The 24,939-nt window shown below is 39.0% G+C and overlaps 1 protein-coding gene across 3 annotated transcripts in view; it reads left to right on the forward strand.

Annotated features, from left to right (window-relative positions):
• Positions 1–368: 368 nt before the first annotated feature.
• PAK5 (p21 (RAC1) activated kinase 5) overlaps positions 369–24,939 on the forward strand; it is a 352,864-nt gene continuing 328,293 nt past the window's right edge. For 2 of the 3 annotated variants that reach the window (XM_060186556.1, XM_060186558.1), the window contains exon 1: positions 369–615. The gene's annotated coding sequence lies outside the window, so the exon portion shown is untranslated. Of the gene's footprint in view, positions 616–3,406; positions 3,445–24,939 lie in introns of all 3 variants that reach the window. The other variant, XM_060186557.1, reaches the window with a different exon arrangement.

Consider the following 24,939-nt stretch of genomic DNA (forward strand, 5'->3'; position numbering starts at 1 on the left):
CCGTCCTCCCTCCACCAGTCCCTCCCTTTTATAAGGCAAAATCTATACCTGCAGAGTTCCGGCACAAAATTCCTCCAAATCTCGAGTTGGTAGGGAAGGAAGGTGGTGTGTGTGTGTATGTGGGTGGGTGTCCTGGGGGGAGTGTCCTGGTGGGGGGTCGTTGTGCTGCAGCTGCCCAGCTCAGGAAGCCAGAAGGAAAAGTGTGATTGGACTGGCCAAAGCAGCTTTCTCCAGCTTCCAGCTCAAGGGAGTGTAGACACTCCCCTCGACCCTCCCCCCGCCCCCCCTCACACCTCTCCACCCCCACTCCCCGCAGCTGGTACCTCCGGCTGCTACAAAAACCCGGAGCAGCAGAATGCGTTCATGGAAAGTCTTTTTAGAGGCGAAGCCGGGCAGCTGGGCATGCTCAGTAGATGGGGGACGTTTGGGTGGAGAGTAGAAAGCTTTAGCTCTGCCTCCCACCTCCTCTCTGGGGCCCCCGCCCCCCTTACCCCTACCCAGTCCGTAGTAGTTGCCCGGCGTGCGCCCAGACAGACCAGGAACATGGCGCTCCAAGCGCTGTAGCTGCAGAGAAGGGGATGAGGTGCCGCCGCGTCGCTGACAACCACCCACCAGGTAGGCTGGCACTCCCGGCTGGGCTGCTGGGGTGCATGTCAGCGTGGGGAGGGGCGTTTGCGGGCTTCGTACTGCTGGGAACCCGGGCACCTGGGTTTGCCAGGAGAGGATGCGAAGCGGACATCTGTGACAGCGCGCAATTGTGCATCTCCTAGGAGATACCAAATACTGGGTACCGGCTGGCTGGAGGGAGGATCTGGGGACCGCCCCCCCTCCACCCCGCATGTGCTACCCTCTAGGTTGGGTACTCTCTGGGTCAGATAAAGGAGTTCCTTTCTCTTGTATAAGAGGGCGTGGGTGAGACCTCGGAATGCCAGTTCAGGGAGTGTGCTTTGGTCCTCCGGAAGGCTAGCAAGCCCAGCATCAGTTCTTTGTGTATATAGCCGCGCACAAGGGGGGGTGAGGGGGTGCCAAGGTGCCTGCTCCTCCTGAGCAGTGTTGAACATCTTGCCAGGGTGGCATTCTGTATGTTTTTGTGTCTGGCAGGTGTGGACTGAAAGATGCTGTAGCTGAGCCTTTATGAGGATATTTTTCTTTGTTACTTGCTTTGATGTATGCGTGGTGGTGGGTTGTAATGGAGAGAAAGACACACACACACACACACAGAGAAGGAGTGAGGGAGAGAGAGAGAACTTGGTGAGCACAAATGTAGGCAGAACGTGGAAGAGACTACGGTGCCAAACTCTTGTCAAAATTGTGTGCTCTGTTGGCCTCCTGGAGGGTAAACTTGAAAAGTCCAGAGATCATCATTGCCCAGTTTGGAGGAGAAGCATTAAGCTCCCTCTGGAGCCCATGTGTGTGTATCTGGAGCTTTAAACGTGGGGTGCAACTTAATTCAATATGAGCTATTGAACTAAGGGAATTTGGAGCATTGGGGTTATGTGTGATGATCTTTTGGGGACCACAGTAGTGGAGAAAAATAATAACTTGGTACAAAGCCAGAGAGATACATGTCATCCTTAATAGTTGATGACAGCTTGGAAGGCTGAACACACTTTTAGGTAAATTAGTAAACCTGTCATTCTCATAGGGTTCTATCACAAAATAGTGATGGTTGTGTTTGGTTACTCACAACACTTACCAGTGCATCCTTTTCTCTCCTTGGCATTGGTCGAATGTACCTTTCCTAAATCCATAAGAACAAAAGCTCCTTAGAAGCCCCTTCTACACAAGAATTCCATGAAATTGACATCCCACAACAGTTTTACTTTGTATTTGAATATCTGTTATATTCAGCAACACAACTCACTGAGCTAGAGAAGGAAGGTAATTTTAGAAGTTGCTTTTAATTTTTGTTTTATAATTTAAAGGACGGACATCTGTGATTATAAGTTTAGAGGCACTTTCCACCATACTAGTACTATTTTTATGGTATTCTTAGGTGGCGGGAATGAGTCAGTATCATCAAAAGGAAATGGGGAATACTTCAGAAAAATGTATTTTCATAAAGTAAAGCCATAAGTGTCCAGTGTGATAATAATACCTTGACTCAAAATCATATGTGCAAAATGATAGCAATGCTAATGGAAGCAGTAGCAGTTGATGGCACGTTCATCTAAAGTATTGACCTTAGAATAACATTTTTGTGTACCTCCACAAACAACAACAGATTGATTGTACTATGTTCTGTCAATTTTGGTAATAACTGTGGGTTTTCATTGCAATCATTGAAGACCTATTTTGCCAGTGACTGTACTCTGTGAGAGCTTGCTAAAATGTCCTAGGTGTTATAAACAGATATTCTAGGGTGTGGTGTCATCTTGGTGATGAAGTGGAGCTGAGTTTGAATTCCTACTCTTCTATTTTTACTTTTGTGATCTTGGGTAGGTGCTATCGTTTCCCCCAAGCCCCAGTTTCCTCATCTATAAAACAAGCCCAGGGATAATAAAACCTATTGAATACATAAATGGGCATATATGTGGTTTACTCACTTGATAAATCACTAGGACAAGGTGGCCATTAGAAGAAGAAGGGGGTTGGCTACTTGTTGAATTCATACTGAATGTGTTGTGCTATACCAATCAAGTTCAAACATGTGATCTCATGTAATAGCCTCAACTTTATTAGTATTCTAGAGCTGTCTTAACATACGTGGCTTAAAATTCAAATTTATTCTTTCAAGCTCTGAAGGGTAGAAGTCTACAACAGGAGTTGGCAAGACCATGCTATTCTTACCTCGTTCAGCTTCTTGTGACAGCAGAACTCCAGTCTCTGCCTCCTTCACACAGCCATTTTTCCTTTCTACCTGCCCCTTTCTTGAGTCCCCCCTTTTAAAAAAGAATTCCATTCATATTGGAGTTAGGGCTCATTCTTGGTAGATAAGACTTCCTCTTAATTTGATTATACCTGTAAAGAACCATTTTTGAATCAGCTCACATTTACAGGTTCCAGACAGGCATGTGTTTTAGGGAAAGCATTGTTCAGCTCAGTATGCTGATAGTCCTATGATTTGTCTTTCATGACAACGGTAATATTATGTCAGCATATGAGGCAAAGATAGAGTAATGTGGCTTCAGGAATACCTTTAAATGTTGTTTAATCCATCTAATACAGTCAAGATTTTATATACCCAACCATGGTAGGGAAAACACCATTCAAAGAAAGTTACCTTGCTTATACAATTATCACTTCTCTGGAAATCTATACTATCTAGGACTTGACTCTTGTTTATGTGACACAAACATACAGTATTTCAAACAGATTTATTTTCTCGTTGTTAGGGCTCTTTTGGGGCTTCAAAGCCTGTGCTATCCCACTGTTCTCAGTAAAATCTTTTTCTTTTTCTTTACAGATTGAGGGGGAAAGCTGTGAAGGAGTGAGAGAAACAGAGTAAGAGAGATACTACAGCATTATCTCTGTCTATTAAGCTTCAGCTTTGCATGGTGCTGCCACATGGTGGCCAGGACTTGAACCTAGACCCTTATAGTTAGTAAAGTATTTACTCTGTTGTGAGCTATCTCTTTACTCTCAAAAGGATTTGTTAAAATTGCTTTCCTCTGTTTAGCTACCTTTCACAACATAAAAAACAGGACAGTAAACCTAATGACAGGTATGAAAACAGCAACAAGCTATTTCATTCTTAACACCTTTCTAGTCTTGGTAAATAGCACTACTGTTCATGGTGATGCTTTAGCTGGAAACTCAAGAATCATTTTGGACACCTCCATTCTCTTTGCCCTCCATATTCAATACCATTTTATAGTCACATAGATTGACTTCTGCCAGTATCTTTATGAACATCTTGATAGATTTCTTCTCTTTCCTTTTCCCATTAAAATTGAAGTCAACATCTCTCACCCAAACCATTAATATAAATTTCTAGCAAGACCCTGAGCTACTCATGTCACCCCCTCCATTTTCTAGAACAGATAGAATCATATCATTTCCTCATGTAAAATGCACACACAATGCATGCATTGCAGAGGCTTGCAGATCTTTGGTTTCTTGATGCCCAAGATGAGAGCTAGCCTCATCTTGGGCATCTTTTGTTGCTGTGGTTAGGAATCTGATATGTCTAGTTCTTAAACATCCTAAGAACTTTCCATCTAGACTTTTAAATTTTTCACTTATTTTATTTTAGTTATTTTATTTTTTATTTGTATTTGTTTATTATTGGATAGAGACAGAGAGAAATTGAGAGAATTGGAGGAGATAGAGAGGGAAAGAGACAGAGAGACACCTGCAGCCCTGCTTCACCACTCCTGAAGCTTTCCTTTTTCAGACAGGGACGGGGAGCTTGAACCTGGATCCTTCTGCACTGTAATGTGAGCACTTAATGTGTGCCACCACCTGCCCTCCCCCATCCAGACTATTTTTATCCAAGCTTTATTGCCCTTTGAATCTCATAGACCTCACACTTAACCTCCCTTCATCTCATTATGTTTTCTTCAGTGGCACTTAAATGAAATTCTGTCTTCTATTTTTCTATTTCTATTCTAATTTCTATTTTCTACATTTTCTATTTATTTGTTTGGCTATTTTAAACTTTACATCCTAAATTTTGCAATGGTTATTTATTTATTTTTTGCCTCGAAGGAGGAAGATGCACACTAAATTGTGGTGTATGCCTGGAAGCATTTTTTCTGTATGACTTACAGATCACACTTTAAAAAACATTTATTTATTCGTTCCCTTTTGTTGCCCTTGTTTTATTGTTGTAGTTATTATTGTTGTTATTGATGTTGTTTGATAGGATAGAGAGAAATGGAGAGAGGAGGGGAAGAAAGAGGGGGAGAGAAAGACAGACACTTGCAGACATGCTTTACCACCTGTGAAGTGACTCCCCTGCAGGTGGGGAGCCGGAGGCTCCACCCACCCAGGAGGCTCACCCAGGATCTTTACACCAGTCCTTGAGCTTAGTGCCACCTGTGCTTAATCCACTGCGCTACCCCGGACTCCCAAAGATCACATTTTTTAGAAACTGCTTTTTACTAAATTGTACAAAAAGAGCAATTTAGAACTTTATTTTGACTTCAAAAGAGGAGTATTCTTGACTTTAACAAATGTATCTTCTAAGAATTGGCTTTAAGCTAGAAGTGAAGAATTGAGTTACTATATTTTCTGGTTACTGAGGTTTTTGGGAAAATATATAAGTCAGCTAACAAATATTTCACAAATATTTATTGAATCATTATATTGTCATACCAGGCTCTCAAAGATAATGGTGACCTAGATGCTTAACCTTTTAGAGGTTATTAATAACAAAAAAATCACATTATATGTAATGATAATTAATAGAATTTATTGAGTTTCTGTTATATGCCAGTGTCTTTTAAGTCCCTGTCCTTGTTACTGTAGATATCTCTTGAATCTTTCCCAGTAACACAGAACCTGAATCATATTCAGAACAAATTTCTGATTAAGTAATAATTAGTAAAAACTATTATTTTCATATTTAAAAAAGAAATTTATACTTATCTGGGGGGAAAATGAATTTGCTCATCTGTAGATAAGCAAGAAATTACTTCCTCAATATATCTAGGTGGGTCTTGTTATATTTTTAGTATCATCCTGGCTGTTATCTCTGGGATTAAAATAAGAGAGAAATTGTCCTCTAGATGAGAACAAGTTCCTCATGGGTTTGTCTTACAGAGTTGTCAAAAATCATGATTTTAAAAATATATTCATGTTCTTTTTTATGTCCTCTTTTTTATTAGTGATTTAATAGTTTTACAAAATTATAAGATTTCAGAGGTAAAACTTCACATTCATACGTGGTAAGTTTAAGTCACCAAGTTCTCCACCAAGGTTTTGAGCTTCTCCACGCCCTCACACCATAGTTGTCATGGTGTCCAAGAGACTGTTTGGTTGCCATTCTTTTTCCATGTTCATTTGTTTTACTCATCTATATTGCAGAGTTGTCAAAACTCTCAATCACAGATGAATAGTTGTTTTCTGTTTAAACCAAGTGGGTGTGACTTCATACCTAATTTTTGTAAGATTTGATTTTTTTTTTCATTTTGGTACTGGGACTTGAACTAAGTATGATGTAAACAAAAAACATACCTTTTTTTTGGGTAGAAAGTTGGATACTGGACAAGGGAGATAACATAATGGTTATGCAAAAAGACTTTCATGCATGCATATATATATATATATATATTTTTTTTTTTTTTCCCCTAGATCAACTAAAGTCTTACTGCACTGGGATTTGGGAGAATTAAGCAAAATGATTTTAATATCCACCTAGAAGAATAACTATGAGATAATAGTCAAGAAATTTTTGCAGGAGAATACTCATGGTTGGGAGAATGGATTGCCCTTTCAGAAATAAACTCCTGGCCATCAGTCTATAATAATTTCAGCAGTAAACTATATGTGTAATAATAAATAGATAGCTCAGTGGTATATAATGCTCTATAAACAGACTCAAATAGCTTTAGGAAATAGAAATGTGATGGAGAGAGGTGAGGCTAGATTGTGGTGCACCCTATTGAGTGCACATGTTATCATGTGCAGAAATCTCACTTCCTATCTGCAGTCGGGGCGGGGGTGGGTGCAGAGGGGAAGCTTCACATGTAGTGAAGCAGTGCGGCAGATTTCTCTCTTTATCTTTATCTTCATCTTCTCTCAATTTCTCTATGTCTCTATCAACAAAAAAATAATAATTAATTTAAAAAATAAATTTTATGTAGAAACCATAAGGAAATTAATCAAGTATATAGAAAACAGTCAACCAAGAATCTGTTTGCATGACTTATTAAATTTCAAATTCATTTGGTAAGTTTGTCTTTCAGGTGAAAAGCCAAGCTAGAAAAATATTTAACTGACTTTAGTGGAAGGACTTTTTAATGTAAAATTAATGTAGATCTTATAAGGCCAATGATGGATTTGAGTATATTTTTATTATTTCTCATTTGAGTACATTTTAAACTCCTGTATATGAAAAATAATCTGACCTAGCAAATAATAATGGAGTTACATATTGACATCTAGCATGACAGAACAGTTAATATAATAATTGTGCTGAAGAACTCTTGATATCAGTAAGCTGACATTATCGCACCAATTGAATTTTCTAAGTATCTGAATAAATATCAAAAGGGAGAGAAAAGGCCAACACATATTTAATAAACATTCTTACTGTTAATCATAGAGATACAAATGAAAAGTTTATCAAATAAGCAAAAAACAATAAAATAGTACTGGTAAAGATACTTTAAGAAGGACTTTTTCATTCACTATTGGAGGGAGAGCAGTATGATATGACCCCACCAGAGGACAGTTTGAACACATTTGTCAAAAACTTTTAAAGGTTCCATTTAAATGACACAGGTATTTCCTTGGACTTTTAATTTTTTTAATTTAATCTTTACTTAGTGACAGGCAAAGTTTGTATAGAGGATTGTTTCTTACAATCTACAAAAATAAAAAATTGTATGTGGGCTCAGTGGTTGCTCACTTAGACAGAACATCAAGTACAAGGATCCAGCTTCAAGCTCTAGTCTCCACCTTCAGGAGAAAGCTTTGTAAGTGGTGGAACAATGCTGCAGTTGTCTCTTCATCTCTGGCTTTCCTTCTCTGTCTGTCTCTCTTGAAAAAAAAAGGTGGAAAAATTGCAGCGAGGAATGAGAGTCATGTAGCCAGTGAAAAGCAGTGACCAACCTGGTGAAAAAAGTTTTTATTTGGGAGTCCGGCGGTAGCACAGCGGGTTAAGCGCAGGTGGCGCTAAGCACAAGAACCAGCGGAAGGATCCCGGTTCGAGCCCCCGGCTCCCCACCTGCAGGGGAGTCACTTCACAGGCGGTGAAGCAGGTCTGCAGGTGTATGTCTTTCTCTCCCCCTCTCTGTCTTCCCCTCCTCTCTCCATTTCTCTCTGTCCTATCCAACAACAATGACATCAATAATAACTACAACAATAAAAAAACAAGGGCAACAAAAAGAATAAATAAATAAAAATTTTAAAAAAAGGAGTAAGCAAAAAGTTTTTATTTTATTTTATTTTATTTGCATGAGTCACATTTTATTTCTCCTTTCATACACTGATGAACGTTTAGGTTTTTTTCTTTCAAGCCATTATATAAATATTTGATTAATAGTGGTTTATAAGACTTTACAATCATAGGGCATACATTCCACACTGCAACTACCACCATCCCATCGGTAATTACCATAGTTTTCACAAAATCTTAGAAACAATTTGTTTAGTTGTTTTGAAATACAAAATCCAAATAACCTGTATGACTAAAAATTAATAATGAAAGATATTTAAAAGTCCTCAATTGATAGTCTCTTGTGTCCCTTGTATAGGTATTAAAAGTGGTTATTGGGAGTCGGGCGGTAGTGCATGTGGTGCAAAGTGCAAGGGCTGGCTTAAGGATCCAGGTTTGAGCCTCCGGCTCCCCACCTGCAGGGGAGTCACTTCACAGGCGGTGAAGCAGGTCTGCAGGTGTCTATCTTTCTCTCCTCCTCTCTGTCTTCCCCTCCTCTCTCCATTTCTCTCTGTCCTATCCAACAACGACATCAACAATAGCTACAACACAATAAAAAAAAAAAAGGAAAAAAAGTGGTTATTTTGAAGACCATATTATGACATGGAATACCCTTCTATCTTTACTGCTATTTTGTAGTTAGATGTGTTTTCTGAAATGGAAATATCATGTAGGTATATATAAAAGACTGAACAAAAAATAAAAATTAGGCTCCCCTGGGTGGTAGAAATATAGATGGTTTACTTTTCTTTTTTACACTTTTCTATATTTTTCAGTTTAGTCAATAATGCCATATTTTGTGAATCAGAAAGAAAACACTCCACTATTTTACAAATATGCTAGTGATGCACATTCAGGTCATAATTTTTTTTTTCTTTTTTCTTTTAGAAAGGATTAATTAACAAAACCATAGGGTAGGAGGGATACAACTCCACACAATTCCCACCACCCATTCTCCATATCCCACCCCCTCCCCTGATAGCTTTCCCATTCTCTAGCCCTCTGGGAGCATGGACTCAGGGTCATTGTGGGTTGCAGAAGGTAGAAGGTCTGGCTTCTGTAATTGCTTCCCTGCTGAACATGGGCATTGACTGGTCGGTCCATACTCCCAGTCTGCCTCTCTCTTTCCCTAGTAGAGTGGGTCTCTGGGGAAGCGGAGCTCCAGGACACATTGGTGGGGTTTTCAGTCCAGGGAAGCCTGGCCGGCATCCTGATGACATCTGGAACCTGATGACTGAAAAGAGAGTTAACATATGAAGCCAAACAAATTATTGAACAATCATGGACCCAAAGCTTGGAATAGTGGAGAGGAAGTGTTAGGGGGGTAATCACTGCAAACTCTAATGTACTTCTGCTTTCAGGCATATATTTTGCAGTAGTTTACAGATACATGTGAACATATGCTCTCTCTCACAGAAACTGATGTATATCTAGGTTTTGGGACTTTGTTAGAAAGTGAACCACCTGGGATGGAATTAGAGTATACTATGAAAGGAAAGGTCTCACCTGAGTAATGAAGCTGAAGGGTTGTCATTCCACAGGTGAAGTCTCTGGACACACTCTGAAGTGAAGGATGTTGAGGTGGCAATTGTTGTGTTGGTTAGGTTGTAATCGGCAGATGCAATATTATTTGATATGGATTGGGAGAGGCATACGGGAAAGTGGGCCCTATCCAAGGTTCCAGGACTGGGGGAAGTAGGGGCTCTATAGTGGAGATGTGAGGTTCCGGCTGTAATTTGGTCAGGTCCTACTTTTACTTTCCCTTTCAGATCTTCTTACTCAACTTCTGTTAATGAGTGGGATCATCCCATACTCATCTTTATCCTTCTGACTTAGCTCACTTAACATAATTCCTTCTAGCTCTATCCAAGACGGGTCAGAGAAGGTGGGTTCATTGTTCTTGATAGCTGCATAGTATTCCATTGTGTATATATACCACAGCTTTCTCAGCCACTCATCTGTTGTTGGGCACCTGGGTTTCTTCCAGGTTTTAGCTATTATGAATTGTGCTGCTATGAACATAGGAGTACACACCACTTTTTGGTTGGGTGTTATGGAGTCCTTGGGGTATAACCCCAGGAGAGGAATTACTGGATCATATGGAAGGTCCATGTCTAGCCTTGTGAGAGTTTTCCAGACTGCTCTCCACAGAGGCTGTACCAATTTACATTCCCACCAGCAGTGTAAAAGGGTTCCTCTGTCCCCACAACCTCTCCAGCATTTGTTGCTGCTGTTCTTTTTGATGTATGCCATTCTTACAGGAGTGAGGTGGTATCTTAGTGTTGTCTTAATTTGCATTCCTCTGACAATCTGTGACCTAGAGCAGTTTTTCATATGTTTGTTAGCCTTTTGGATCTCCTCTGAGGGAAATGGTTTGTTCATATCCTCTGCCCATTTTTGGTGGGGTCATTTGCTTTTTTGGTGCTAAGTTTGCTGAGCTCTTTATATATTTTGGTGATTAGTTTCTTGTCTGATGTATGGCATGTGAAGACCTTCTCCCATTCTGTGAGGGGTCTATTTGTTTGTTTAATAGTTTCTTTGGATGTGCAGAAGCTTTTCAATTTGATGTAGTCCCATTGGTTTGTTTCTGCTTTAGTCTTCCTTGTAATTGGGTTTGATTCATCAAAGATGTCCTTGAGGTGTAGGTGGGAAACTGTTTTACCAATGTTTTCCTGTAAGTATTTGATTGTTTCTGGTCTGACATCTAGGTCTTTAATCCATTTGGAGTTGATTTTTGTTTCTGATGAGATAAAGTGGTTCAATTTCATTCTTCTGCATGTTACAACCCAGTTTTCCCAGCACCATTTATTGAAGAGAGCCTACTTCTTCCATTTAATCCTTTGGGCCCCCTTATCAAAGATTAGATGTCCATAGGTATGGGGATTTATTTCTGGGCTTTCAATTCTGTTCCACCGGTCTGTGTACCTATTTTTGTTCCAGTACCATGCTGTTTTGATGATGATAGCTTTATAATATATTTTAAGGTGTAGGAGTGTGATGCCTCCATTTCTGTTTCTTCTCCTCAAGATGGTTTTGGCAATTCTAGGTGTTTTCATGTTCCAGATGAATGATTGTAGTGTTTGTTCTATTCTCTTAAAGAAGCCTGGTGGAACTTTGATGGGTATTGCATTAAATTTGTATATGGCTCTGGGGAGAATATTCATTTTGATGATATTTATTCTTCCAATCCATGAGCATGGGATATCTTTCCATTTCTTGGTATCAGTTTCTATTTCCTTGAGTAGCGACTCATAGTTTTCAGCATACAAGTCTTTCACTTCTTTGGTCAACTTTATTCCTAGGTATTTGATTGATTTTGCTGAAACAGTAAATGGGAGTGATTTCTGGATGTCTTCTTCTTCAGATTTAGTGTCTGCATAAAGAAATGCCACTGATTTTTGTACATTGATTTTGTAGCCTGATACCGTGCTACATTGCCTAATAACTTCCAGTAGTTTTCTGCTGGATTCTTTAGATTTTTCTATGTATACTATCATATCATCTGCAAATAGTGAGACCTTGACTTCTTCTCTTCCAATCTGTATTGCTTTGATTTCTTTCTCTTGCCTGATTGCTATGGCAAGAACTTCCAATACTATGTTGAAGAGTAACGGTGACAGTGGACAGCCCTGTCTAGTCCCCGATCTGAGGGGGAATGTTTTCAGCTTCTGTTCATTGAGTATGATGTTGGCTGTAGGTTTGCTATATATAGACTCCACTATCTTGAGGAATTTCCCATCTATTCCCATTTTTTGTAGAGTTTTGAGCATGAATGGGTGTTGGATTCTGTCAAAGGCTTTCTCTGCATCTATTGAGATAATCATGTGGTTTTTGGCTTTGCTTTTATTGATGTGGTGAATAACATTGATTGACTTATGGATGTTGAACCAGCCTTGCATTCCTGTGATGAATCCCACTTGGTCGTGATGAACAATCTTTTTGATATGTTGCTGTATTCGGTTGGCCAAGATCTTGTTTAATATTTTGGCATCTATGTTCATCAGAGATATTGGTCTGTAGTTTTCCTTTTTTGTTCTGTCCCTATCAGCTTTTGGTGTCAGGGTGATGTTGGCTTCATAGAAGGTGGAAGGGAGTATTCCTGTTTTTTCAGTCTTATGGAAGAGCTTCAGAAGTATGGGTACTGTTTCCTGAAAGTTTTGTAGAATTCGTTTGTGAAACCATCTGATCCAGGACTTTTGTTGTTGGGTAGATTCTTAATAACAGTTTCAATTTCTTTATCTGTGATTGGTGCATTTAGATTTTGTAGTTCTTCTTGGTTCAGTTTTGGAAGGGCATATGCTTCTAGGAATCGTTCCATTTCTTCCAGATTCTCTAGCTTGGTGACGTATAGTTCTTTATAGAAGTTTCTCAGGATTCTCTGGATTTCTGTGGTGTCAGTTATGATATCTCCTCCGTCGTTTACAATTCTATTAATTTGAGTCTTCTCTCTTTTTTGTTTGGTGAGTCTGGCTAGGAGTTTGTCAATTTTGTTTAATCTTTCAACGAACCAACATTTGGCTTCATTGATCTTTTGTATGGTTCTTTTATTTTCGATGTTGTTTATTTCTGCTCTCACTTTAGTGATTTCTGTCCTTCTGGATGCTTTAGGGTTCCTTTGTTCCTCTTCCTCTAAGTCCTTGAGGTGTGTGGTAAGGTCGTTCATTTGAGCTTCTTCTTGGTGTTTAATATGTGATTATATGGCTATAAGTTTCCCTCTCAGTACTGCTTTAGCTGGGTCCCAAATATTTTGATAGGTTGTGTCTTCATTTTCATTTGTTTCCAGGAACATTTGAATTTCCTGCTTGAGTGAATCTCTGACCCAGTGGTTCTTAAGGAGTATGTTGTTTAATTTCTAAATTCTGTGACTTTTAATAATTGTCTGTTTGTTGTTAAATGTTAGTATTACTCCACTGTGTTCTGAGAAGATACTTGGGATGATTTCAATGTTCTTGAATTTATTGATGCTGTCTTTGTGGCCTAACATGTGGTCTATCCTTGAGTATGCTTTATGTGGATTTGAAAAGAAGGTGTATTCCAGTTTTTTGGGGTGAAGGACTCTGAAAATGTCCAAGAGGTCTAGTCTGTCAATCTCTTCATTCAATTCTCTTGTATGTTTTGTATTTTCTTTGTTGGTTCTCTGCTTTGTTGATCTGTCTAAGTGTGAGAGTGGGGTATTGAAGTCTCCCACTATTATTGTATTACTATTGTTGTATTTTTGAAATTCTTTCAGTAAGTGCTTGACGTATTTAGATGGTCCCTCATTGGGTGCATAGATGTTAATAATTGTTAAGTCTTCTTGGCTGATTGATCCTCTAATCATCATGTAATGTCCTTGCCTATCTTTTGTTACTTTATTTAATTCAAAATCTATTGTGTCTGAGGTGAGAATGGCTGTTCCTGCCCTTTTTTGTGGTCTGTTAGCCTGTATGATAGTTTTCCATCCTTTCACTTTAAGTCTGTGTTTATCTTGTTGTGGCAGATGGGATTCTTGCAAGCAGCATATGGTTGGGTTATGTTTTATGATCCATCCCCCCACTCTGTGCCTTTTGATGGGTGAGTTTAAGCCATTGACATTTATTGATATTATGGATTTAATGTATTGTAGTGCCATTGTTCAAAAAAAATTTTTTGTTTGCTTTGATATATTGCAAGTATTATAGTGATGTTCTTGTTTATAAGAGGTCTTTTTGAACCTCTTTCAGGGCCACTTTGGTGATGGTTGACTCCTTTAACTGTTGTTTGTGTAAGAAGGTTTTGATCCCTCCATCTAGTTTGAATGTAAGCCTAGCAGGATATATTATCCTTGGTTGAAACCCTTTTTCATTCAGGGCTCGATAGATATTTTGCCATTATCTCTGGCTTTTAGAGTTTGAGTGGAGAAGTCTGCAGATAATCTCATGGGTTTTCCCCTGTATGTGACTTTTTGTTTTTCTCTTGCAGCCTTTAGGATCCTTTCTTTATCCTTACTTCTTCTCATTGTGACTATGATGTGTCTTGGTGTCTTCAGGTCTGCGTTGATTCTGTTTGGAACTCTCTGGGCCTCTTGAATCTTGATATCCTTTCTGTTATTCAGGTTTGGGAAGTTTTCTTCTATTATTTCCTCTAGAATGTTTGCTTCCCCTTCCTCTCTTTCTTCCTCTGGCAGGCCAATTATACGACTGTTACTTCTTTTGAGATCATCCCATATGTCTCTGTTGTTGTTTTCAGTGTCTCTCAATCTCTTTTTAAGCTCTTTCACCTCTTTCTTCGTTTTCTCTAATTCATCCTCTGTCTGACTAATTCTGTTTTCTGCTTCTGTTAGTCTGCTTTCCCTTGCTTTAGCTTCTTTATTCATTACAGCTATTTCAGCTTTCAGTTCTCTAATTTCCTCAAGATAATCAGTATTTTCCTTGGGGGTCTCAACTTTTGTTTCCCTAATACTGACATTCCTTTCCTCCAATGTTGTTTTCATTTCTGTGATTAATAAGTTTACTATTGCTTGCATCCTTTTCTTATATATGGTTACTTCTGGCTGATATGTAGTTTCTTCTGGGCTCTTGTCTTCATTCATTGGAGTATCAGTTTTATTTGTTTTTGATATAGCCATTTTTTTTATTTATGTTTTTCTTTTTTATGCTCTGTTGTTCCTCAGTTGTTGTGTCTTAAGTACAAGCAACACTGTACTAAATACCTTTATGACAATTGCACTCACCAACCTCAGGAATTACAGTAGCAACTGAAGCAATTTAATCACTACCAGTTAGCCAAACAATGTCTCCAGTCCATGAAAAAATAGTAACCAAATCCCAGTGAAGAAGAAAGAGAAAAGAAAGAAAGGATAGCAAGAATAGACAGTTATGCAAATCTACTATCCACTGTATATTCTAGGGGTAACAAGAGGGGAAAGGGAACTAGAGCAGAGATACACACATAGATAGTGCACTCTGAGTCAGATTTCTTCTCCAAAATAATTCACAAATTCAGAAAGGCAAAGAAGAAGGAAGGAAGAAGTGTATGACAAGATAAAAAAAAAAGAAAAAAAAGAAAAAAGAGATAAGAGAGAGAAAAGAGAAGAAAAAGAGCTATAATTAAAGAGCAGTGAAAGGAAAATTTTTTTGATTACTTTATTTTCAATTTAATTTAATTTAATTTTTTTTAATTAGCTAGGAGGAGGAGGGAGGGGAGAGTCTGTAGAGGAGGTAGGAGTAAGGAGACAAGTTCCTCCCACAATAGGTAATATGCTCACTACCCTAGCAATGAAAGATACCCTAAGAGTTAATTCTGATCAACCTAAAGGGGGGGAAGATATATGCCTTTATATAATATTAATAATAAAATAGAGCAGGTTAAAAAAAAAACCCTGTCCCAGATTACCTAAAACCTCATGATCAGAGGCAGCTGATTGTTAAGAATGAGAAAAAAAACAAAACAAAAAAACCTCAGGACTAGACAAGGATAGTTGAAATAGACAGTTATGCAAATCTACTATACACTGTATATTCTAGGGGTAGCTAAAGGAGGAAGGGAAGTTGAGCAGAGATACTCGCAGTGAGAGTCTACTCTGAGTCAGAATTCTTCCCCAAAATATTCCCAAATGTGTATCAGTGAATTCAAAAAAGCACACTCTTTGGTGGTGTGGGGGATGGGGCCTGTGGTTTTGGAAGCTGTAGGATTAAGGAAGAAAGGATGACAAGAATGAGAAAAAGAAAAAAAATGAAAGAGAGAGAGAAAAAAGAAAAAGATAAGAAAAAGAACAGTCATAAAAGAGCGGTGAAAGGAGTTTATTTATTTATTTATTATTAATTATTTAATTAGCTACGCGGAGTGAGGTGGGGGGGTTGGCTACTTAGAAAGAAAAAAGGCCAGAGGTTTCAGAAGGGTATAGATTTAGAATGAATGATACTGCCTGGTGGGACAGGAATCTTGGTAAAGAAAGAAGCTTAGCAGGGGAGCCTGTTAGGAGATGGTCCCCAGGGACTCGTTATGGGGGGGGGGGGGATAAAGGGGAAGAGGTGTGCTTAATAATTTTAAAAGAAAAAAAATTTTTCCCTTTTTTTCTACTCTATTTTTTAACCCAAATTAAGTTAAAGTCACCTCCTTGGTGTCACCGCTAGGACCCCTTATTGACTGGCCTACTAAAGGCAGAAAATCCTACCGTTTCCAGAAGATGTGGTCAGAGCTCAAGCCACTAGCAGCTTCTCAGTCCGCCATCTTCCGGGAACCCTCCTCAGGTCATAATTATTCATTTGTGTAGCAAGCTTTCATTGATTATCTCATGTCAGGGGCTCTGCCAAGTGTATCAGCAGTGACTCTTAGTTTGCATGCAAATGAAAGAAACTCTAACTGGAGCAAACAAACAAACAAACAAAAACAGTTTACTGGAATGTTATCAGGTACCTAACAGAATTGGCAAGCATGTGTATCTGGGGGGACTTAAAAGAAAAACAATCACCAAAAACCAAGCTTGGATGCATACTAGCTTCTAACCAGTTCCAGGATTTGGGTATCGGATGTTATAGAAACAGATTCCAGCCAAGATCAGCCTGTTTAGAACTAGACCACATTCCCCTGGCTGTTATGCTTCCCTTCCAACCCCCTTAACTCAATCAAAAAATTGGGTAAAAGTGCCATGACTCCAAAACTTGGAGGACATGCTGCTCTCTCCCACAGTGGGAATATCTGTTAGGATAAAGTGTCTTAACAATAGAAAGTATAAGGCCCTTTAGTAAGGCCTCACTCAAGTGATGCTATTTTCTCTTGGTGTCAGCAGTGACATATAATGGATAATGTGACTTTTCAGACTCGATCTTCATATCTGGGCAGGATTTTTGAAGCAGTGGTTCTGTTCTCATATGAGAGCCAATGGAAAGATAACCCAATGCAAACAAAAACTTGAACAGTTTAATAGAAACAAAAGGTACAATAGGGAATTAAACCAGGTGCCAATTCAACTGTGTTCTTTTTTAAAATTATCTTAATTTTTTTAGTTTATTAGATAGAAGCAGCCAGGAATTGAGAGGGAAGGGGGAGATAAAGAGGGAGAGAGACACCTTTAGCACTGCTTCACGGTTTGCAAAGCTTCTTCCCAGCAGGTGTGGACTGGGTGCTTGAACCCAGGTCCTTGTGCATCGTAACATGTACACTCAACCAAGTGCACCACCATTCAGCCCCTAGTCTTTTTTTTTTTTTTAATTCTCAATATTGTTTATTTAGTAACTCCTATGGTCATTTTTATATTTAATGCACTATGAATTTTGAGCCCTTGGTATTAATAATGCTTGCTATCTAATACTAAAAGACATTTCTTAGGCCAATTTGTATGCCTCCTACACTTCTCATAAATAGGGAATGTTAGTGGCAACCCAGGTTACTTAATACTCAGGTTCATGATGATTTTATTACTGCTCATAAACTTTTCCCCAAGGAAAGAATATGCATGCAGGTGGAAGGGGACAATGGTAATTATTCTTCAAACGCACTAAAATCTTAAATGACCATGAGGTGTCTCTGCTCTGGACACTGCATGCTATAAAGCTGTTTCATCCACCACCCTCTGCACCTGAACAACCAACTAATATCCCACATACCCTCATGGCCAATTTCTAAGTCCTGCTTTGCATACCTAGGCCTTGTACTTTTCTACTCATAAGGCTGATGGACCCCAAGGTAACTGAAGATTGACTGCTGGGTGGGAAGTGTGGGTGAAGCATGGACATGGGGAGTAGTTGTTTATACACAGGGGAAGAGGCAGGGAGGAAAGACAAAGGCAGGGCTGTAGCTGATTTATTTTACCTGCTCTGGACTTTTTAGGAAAGAACTATTATACTTTATTAGCCCCTACTACCTTATAACATGATAACTAAATTACAGGTTATAGGATACAGAATAAGATTTTAAAAATGAATATAAGATTTAAAAAATGAATATAAAATACAGTTTGAATATAGCAAATCTTGCCTCTTTTATTGTATAGTTCTACGCATGTTGGCAAACATATAGTCATGTATTTACTATTACAATCAATATCGACTATATGTAGAAAATTCATAATAGAAAAAAATTTTCTTATCCCTTTGTGCCCAACCCTTTTCATTCATCAGTGTCCACTGATCTCTTTTTTGTTCCTATAGGTCCACCTTCTTTAAAAAGTCATATAAATAAATTCATATAGTACACAGCCTTTTGCAATCTGATCTGATTACTTAGCAATATATTTTAGATTCATCCATGTTGTATTGTGAGTCTATAGTTTTCCCCCATGTTTTCACTTTATTGGGAGGTTTATGGTTTACAATATAGTTGTTGACACATAGGTACAACCTCTCATCTTCCCAATTATAGATGTCTTTAAGACACTGTCTTCCCCCAATTTAGAAAAGGACCTAACTAACTCTAGATTTTAGTCATCCTCAGTTTAAACCTGAGTTTGCAGTTAAGAAGGCATACTTTCAAGGTAGGAGAATAAAACCCATTTAGCATTTTTAGCTTGACTCGTAATATTTATATATTGAGATACAAGTACTTGTAAGAGCATCTTTTATTCTCTTATATTCATCTTTTATTCTCTTATACTTTTAGGATTAAGTCTAATTCTATTTTACAGAGATAACAGTTGTTTTCTCTCTATGCCTCTTTCTCTTTTTTCTGCAGCAGCAATGTAGTTTATAGAAAAAGTAGATTATACTTCTCTGTTAAGAGTGACGTATTTACTAAGATGTATTAAATGCTTATTCAGCTCTTCAGAAAGCAAGACAGTCTTTTTATTTTTATTTATTTATTTATTTTATTAAATGGCTCATACATAAAGAAGCTGTTTTATTTATTCATTTATTTTTAGTTTTTTATTTATAAAAAGGAAACTTTGACAAAACCATAGGATAAGAGGGGTATAGCTTCGCACAATTCACACCACCAGACCTCTGTATACCAACCCCTCCCCTGATAGCTTTCCTACTCTTTAACCCTCTGGGAGTATGGACCCAAGATCATTTTGGGATGCAGAAGGTGGAAGGTCTGGCTTCTGTAATGGCTTCCTCGCTGAACATGGGCACTGACAGGTCAACCCATAATCCCAGCCTGTCTCTCTCTTTTACTAGTGGGGAAGGGCTCTGGGGAAGTGGAGCTCCAAGACACATTGGTGGGGTTGTCTGTACAGGGAAGTCTGGTTGCATCTTGCTAGTATTTGGAACCTGGTGGCTGAAAAGAGAATTAATATACAAAGCCAAACAAACTGTTGGACAGTTATGGACCTTAAGGCTGGAATAGTGCAGGTGAAGTGTTGGGGGGAGTATCCTCCATTTTGCAGATAGCTAGCAGGCATATTTTAGTTATATTTCAAAGGGCCTGTAGCTATACTAGTTTTTTTTTTTTTGCCTGAGCCTGAAATCTGATATGCAGGTGAATCCTAATTATTGTCTGGGGAGATGATGTCATGGCTGTGAAAAGGACCAGAAAGCTGGATCAGGGAAGAAAGTAGCTCTGTAATATGGGAAAGGGGTATAAATATTACTGTAAACCCCATCAATTTGATGTGATCTGGGGCCCATAATTAGCTTAGGAGCCTGTGTGACCTCTACATCTCTCTAGATCTGAGCTCTCATTCTGTGGTCATGAGTAGGAACATACCATGCTGCCCCAGTATCGACCCATCTTCCTCAGGTATAGCATAGAGTATGTTGGAGGATGGAACATTCTCTATCATTGTTGATCCAGGTTGAGGGCAAGGTCCTATGAGGGCCCACAAAGGGGTCTATTTTGTTGTTCCTGATAGAGATGACCGGAAACAATGCAGAGAGGGATTTATTGGAGGTCTAGGCTCATCAAGTCTGTTTGGGAGACTCAGTACAACCCGAATTTTATAATTCTTCTAGTTTTTAGAATTGTCTCTTTTTTCTTTATGAATAATTCCTTTTTTATTATCTTTATTTATTGGATAGAAACAGCCAGAAATTGAAAGGGAAGGAGGAGATAGAGAGACACCTGCAGCCCTGCTTCACCACTCTCAAAGCTTTCCCCCTGTAGGTCGAGGCCAGGGGCTTGGACCTGGGTCTTTTCACACTATAACATGTCACTCAACCAGGTGTGCCACCACCTGGTCCCTAGAACTGTCTTTTAAGGGAAATAATGCTATACAAGACAGTTGTTGCATATGTACACTTTCTTGCCTCCCTTGGATAGGTAAATCACTCATCACTAACAAGTTCTCTTTCTCTATCCTAAACTGGGTCTACAATACCCTCTCAGTCCTCTCCCTCTTTTTCCCCCTAAAGTTATTGGCTTTTCTGCAACAAAACACACCTACCCAAGTTTTACCCTGTTTTGCCTCTCTTTCCTTGTTACTTAAATTCCACCTGGAAGTGCGATCCTCTGATATTCGTCCTTCTCCTTTTGGCGTAGCTCATATAACGTGATTCTTTCAAGTTGTACCAAGATGTGACAAAGGAGATTTCATCATTTTTTGCTACTGAGTAGTATTCCATTGTGAATATATACCACAAGTTTTTTTTTACCCTTTCCTCTGTTGTTGGGCATGTGAGTTGCTTCTAAGTTTGGTTCATTACAAATAGTGCTTCTGTGAGCATAAGTGTACATATATTTCTTTTTTATATAAAAATTTTTATATTTATTTATTCCCTTTTTTGTCCTTGTTGTTTTATTATTGTAACTATTATTGATATCATTGTTGTTGGATAGGACAGAGAAATGGAGAGAGGAGGGAAAGAGAGGGGGGAGAGAACGATAGACACCTGCAGACCTGCTTCACCACCTGTGAAGTGACCCCACTGCAGGTGGGGAGCTGGGGGCTCGAACCAGGATCCTTACACCAGTCCTTACACTTTGTGCCACCTGCGCTTAACCAGCTGCACTACCGCCCAACTCTCTATAGATTTTTGTACGTAAATGTTTTTGTTTGTTTCTTTGGATGAATCTTTAAGGAAAGAAATGCCAGATAATAGGGCATTTCTTATGTTTGGAGGAATCTGAAGACTTTTCCATGGGACTGAAACAATTTACATTACTACCAATAGTATCTACAATTGCTTCCTTTCCTCTCATATTATTTCCAGCTTGGCCTGGTGGCAAGGGGCTTGGCCTGCAGGTGAAGGGCTTGGCCTTCAGGTCCTGACAGGCGAAGGGCATGTGGCCTGCCAGGCAAGGGACACATGGCCTGCCAGGTGAGGGGCTTGGCCTGGAGGTGAGGGATTTGGCCTGCAGGCAAGGGGCTTGGCCTGCAGGCGAGGGGCTTGGCCTGCAGGTCCTGACAGGTGAAGGGCATGTGGCTTGCCAGGAGAAGGACGCATGGCCTGCCAGGCTAGATGGACCCTAAGACTGCCAGCTGCAAAGTCGATGGACTGTTGCAGTCGATCCCCGAGAAGTCCAGCAGTGTAAAAGGAGTGTCCAAGAGCTCCACCAGCAAGTCCGATAGAAGTGTCAGTCCAGTGCCAATGAACAGGGGAAGAAACACCATGCATCTTATCTTGGTGGGGGAAGACAGCCACCAGAATTTTGCTTTTCTGTAAAGAGTGAGCTGAAACTGCCAAAAGGTGACAGGTGAAGGAGAAGCAGGAAGGGCAGATAGTGATGGGCGAGAGAAGGGCAATAGGAAAGTTTTGTCTTTGGACTCTGTGAATCAACTTCTTCAGATTGTGCCAGGTCACATCATGGGTTTCGGGGGACATTGTAGCCATGCCATCTTGTGGGCAATGTCAGAGGGCAGGGGTCCAGATGGTTTCGGGGATTCCATATGAGCAGTTGGTTCTTCATGTGAAGATTTGACATAGCTGTAATAATTTACTTGTGAAGAACAAACTTGTACCAAGTTAGAAGTTTACTATAATTGATAAATGGATGATTAGAATTGGTTTAAATACCTTTATAATTTTGGAAGGCTTTTTTTAGTATGATGTATGGCTGTTTAAACAATTTAAGCGCAATAAAATGTGGAAAGGTAAAGAGAAAAACCAGTTTGAAGCCTCAGGCATGAGAATCATTAGCATAACCTTTGTGTGATCTGTCATTTACCCAGGCTGGTTCTACCTCTTTAATTGAGAAAGTATTTGAGAGCTTTACATATCAATAATGTCTTCTCTACCTTTTGTCACACCCAGTTAAGATGGAGAAACACCCTGGGTGTGTGATACCTATTTTGAAAGACTCTGTTAGAATTTTAAAGAAAATAAATTTAAAGGTTAACCTAGTTAGCCTCATGTAGCAGTCTCTGTACAGCAGGATCTTCAGACCAAATTTAGTTAAAATATATTGATTTTTAACTAATTTTTACCTTAGACTTTAAACAAACTCAGGTTACTTAGAGAGTTAACACACATTAGCGACAATGTTTCCTAGAATATTTACAATGCCAGACAAATGCCAGATTTGTTGTGGATTAATTTCCACAAGATCAGTTCACAGGGCATTTTGGGGGGCCCACCAAAAATGTCCTATAACTCTTTTTAGTGAAATGTATAGAGATTTTGTATTTTAATTTTGTAGGTGAAGAATTGTCATGTTAAATATTTAGACTTTTACTTTAAATACTCAGTTACTTTAGGAAGTTAATTTTACCTTTATAAGAATTGTGTTGAAAAGTCCTTCAGTTTACCTGCTAAGAATGTAGCTTCAAAGTTACACTTTTAACCTTAAAGTTAATGTTTACCAAACTTCAAACACACACATAAACATGTAGTCTATAACACACAAGAGGATAAAAACTTTTGTTATGAAGACATATCATGTCAAACACAAATTTAGATCTGTACTGTACCAAGACTTAAAAAAAAAATCAAAAGAGGGAAAAACAAAAATTTTAGGACTGTTTCTGGACGTCTCCAGAAACCTCTGCCACGTCTGGTGTTTCCATATAAGGTCAATTAAGTTTCAGAGTACTCTGAGCAAAATGTGTCGTACAAAAAAATCAGTCATTCAAATCACTCTCTTATAGAACACAACTGGAAGCAGAGGGGGCAGACAGCAAGCTTAAGATATTCAGAGAGAATGAGGAGGGAGAGAGAAGCAGTAGGGAAGTTTTGTTTTTTGGCTCTGTGAACTAGCTTTTTCAGGTCTTGCCATATTGCATTATGGGACTTGGAGGATGTCCTGCACCTAATCCTCTTGCAGTGTTTCTTGTTCTTCAGGGATAGCAGCGCCATATTGTGGGCATTTCCGGACATGGCAGGTAGGAAGCCAAACGGGTTTTGAGTAAGCCAGCCCCACATTGGGCGCCAGATGTCGGACTAGTATCGTGAGAGGGAGAGATGACCCAGGAACTAAGCTCGTGGCAGCAAAACAATGCAATATATTTATTGATCAGAGAGCCAAGGCTTTTAAAGGACAGACCTGGAGTGGCAAGTCAGAAATGGAAATGGCTAGGAAAGGGGCAGAGAAAGGCAAAATGGGGCTGTAAAGGTATGAACTTCCTTAGCAACTGTTGCGAGGGTTTTAACTGGTAGGATTAATAATACCCTGCAAGCAGGGAGGATCTTGAGGGTAGAAAGAAGATAGATCAAAGGAATGGAATGGGTAGGGATCTTTCAGGCAAAACAATGATTATGTAGATAGGCCATAGTATCAGGAATGCAGGGTGCTTTGTGAGCCCTGCCAAGCTCAACCACATCCACACAATTTCCTGACAGTTTCTGTCCTTTCTGACTTGAATTGCCACTGAAGAAGAAATCCAGATGGCCATTATACATAAGAACACATGCTTAAAGTCACTGATTATTAGAAAAATGCAAGTCAAGACAACAATAAGAAACCACTTCATACCTGTGAGGATTTCTAACAACATTTATTATTATTATTAATGATTCAAAAAGGATTGACAAGACTTCGGGACAGGAGGGGCACAGTTTCTCACAATTCCCATCACCAGAATTCCATATCCCTTCCAATGGAAGGCCATTGGAAGTTTTCTTATTCTTTATCCTTCTGAGCAAATGGACCCAGAGTCATTGTGGGATGCAGAAGGTGGGAGGTCTGGCTTCGGTAATTGCTTCTCTGTTGGATGTGGGCATTGACAGGTTGATCTCTATCCCTAGCCTGTTACTGTTTTTTTTCCTACTGGGGTAGGGCTCTGGGGAGGTGAGATTCCAAGACACATTGGTGACATTGTCTGCCCAGGGAATACTGGTTGACATCATGGTAGCATCTTCAACTTGGTAGCTGAAAAAGGATTAAGACATAAAGTAGAACTAATTATTTAATAATCAGGAACCTGAAGGTAAGAATATAGCAAATGAAACTTGAGGTCTTCATGTTTGAAGAAGTTAGTAAAACCACTTTAAGTATATTCCAATGGACCCATGACTGCTAATTATTAACTGTCAGTCAAGTTGCCCCTTCTCCTCATTTTTCTCTACTTCAAGTTACTGATCTAGGAAGAGAACTTCCCTAAGGAAAAGTGGAGAACTTGTTTAGGAAAAAAATTCTTCCTCCAAAGTAAGAACAGTTGCTATATGATATAATCTAACCTCTAAAAATATAAATGAGTGGAGGCTAGAGAACAGAAAAATGTAGAGAAATTAAATATAGATCTTTCCTTAATCTGTGGTTTTGGGATAATGGTATTTAAGTTTTAGAGACATGGAAACATAAGAGGAGTTTCCTAATAATATTTGGATAGTAGATATTCTTGACTTGAGTTAAATAGTATTTTTTCCTTTTTATGAATTTTTAAAAGACAGATACCTCCAAATTACTTCCTATCTTATCACTTCTCCAAGTAAAGATACTCCTCTCCCTTCATATCGAGTCAATCTTAAAAGTTATGACTATCTCAACAACCAAAAACTTTCTTACCTATATATTTCTCATACGCTTGCCATTCACTTCCCTTAATATCATCCGTTATCTATGTCAGCCTCCTCTCTGTTCTTTGTCTTCATTACTGCAAAGGACATATTTGACCATGTAATTAT

Source organism: Erinaceus europaeus, chromosome 1 (genome assembly GCF_950295315.1).
Source record: "Erinaceus europaeus chromosome 1, mEriEur2.1, whole genome shotgun sequence".
NCBI lineage: Eukaryota > Metazoa > Chordata > Mammalia > Eulipotyphla > Erinaceidae > Erinaceus > Erinaceus europaeus.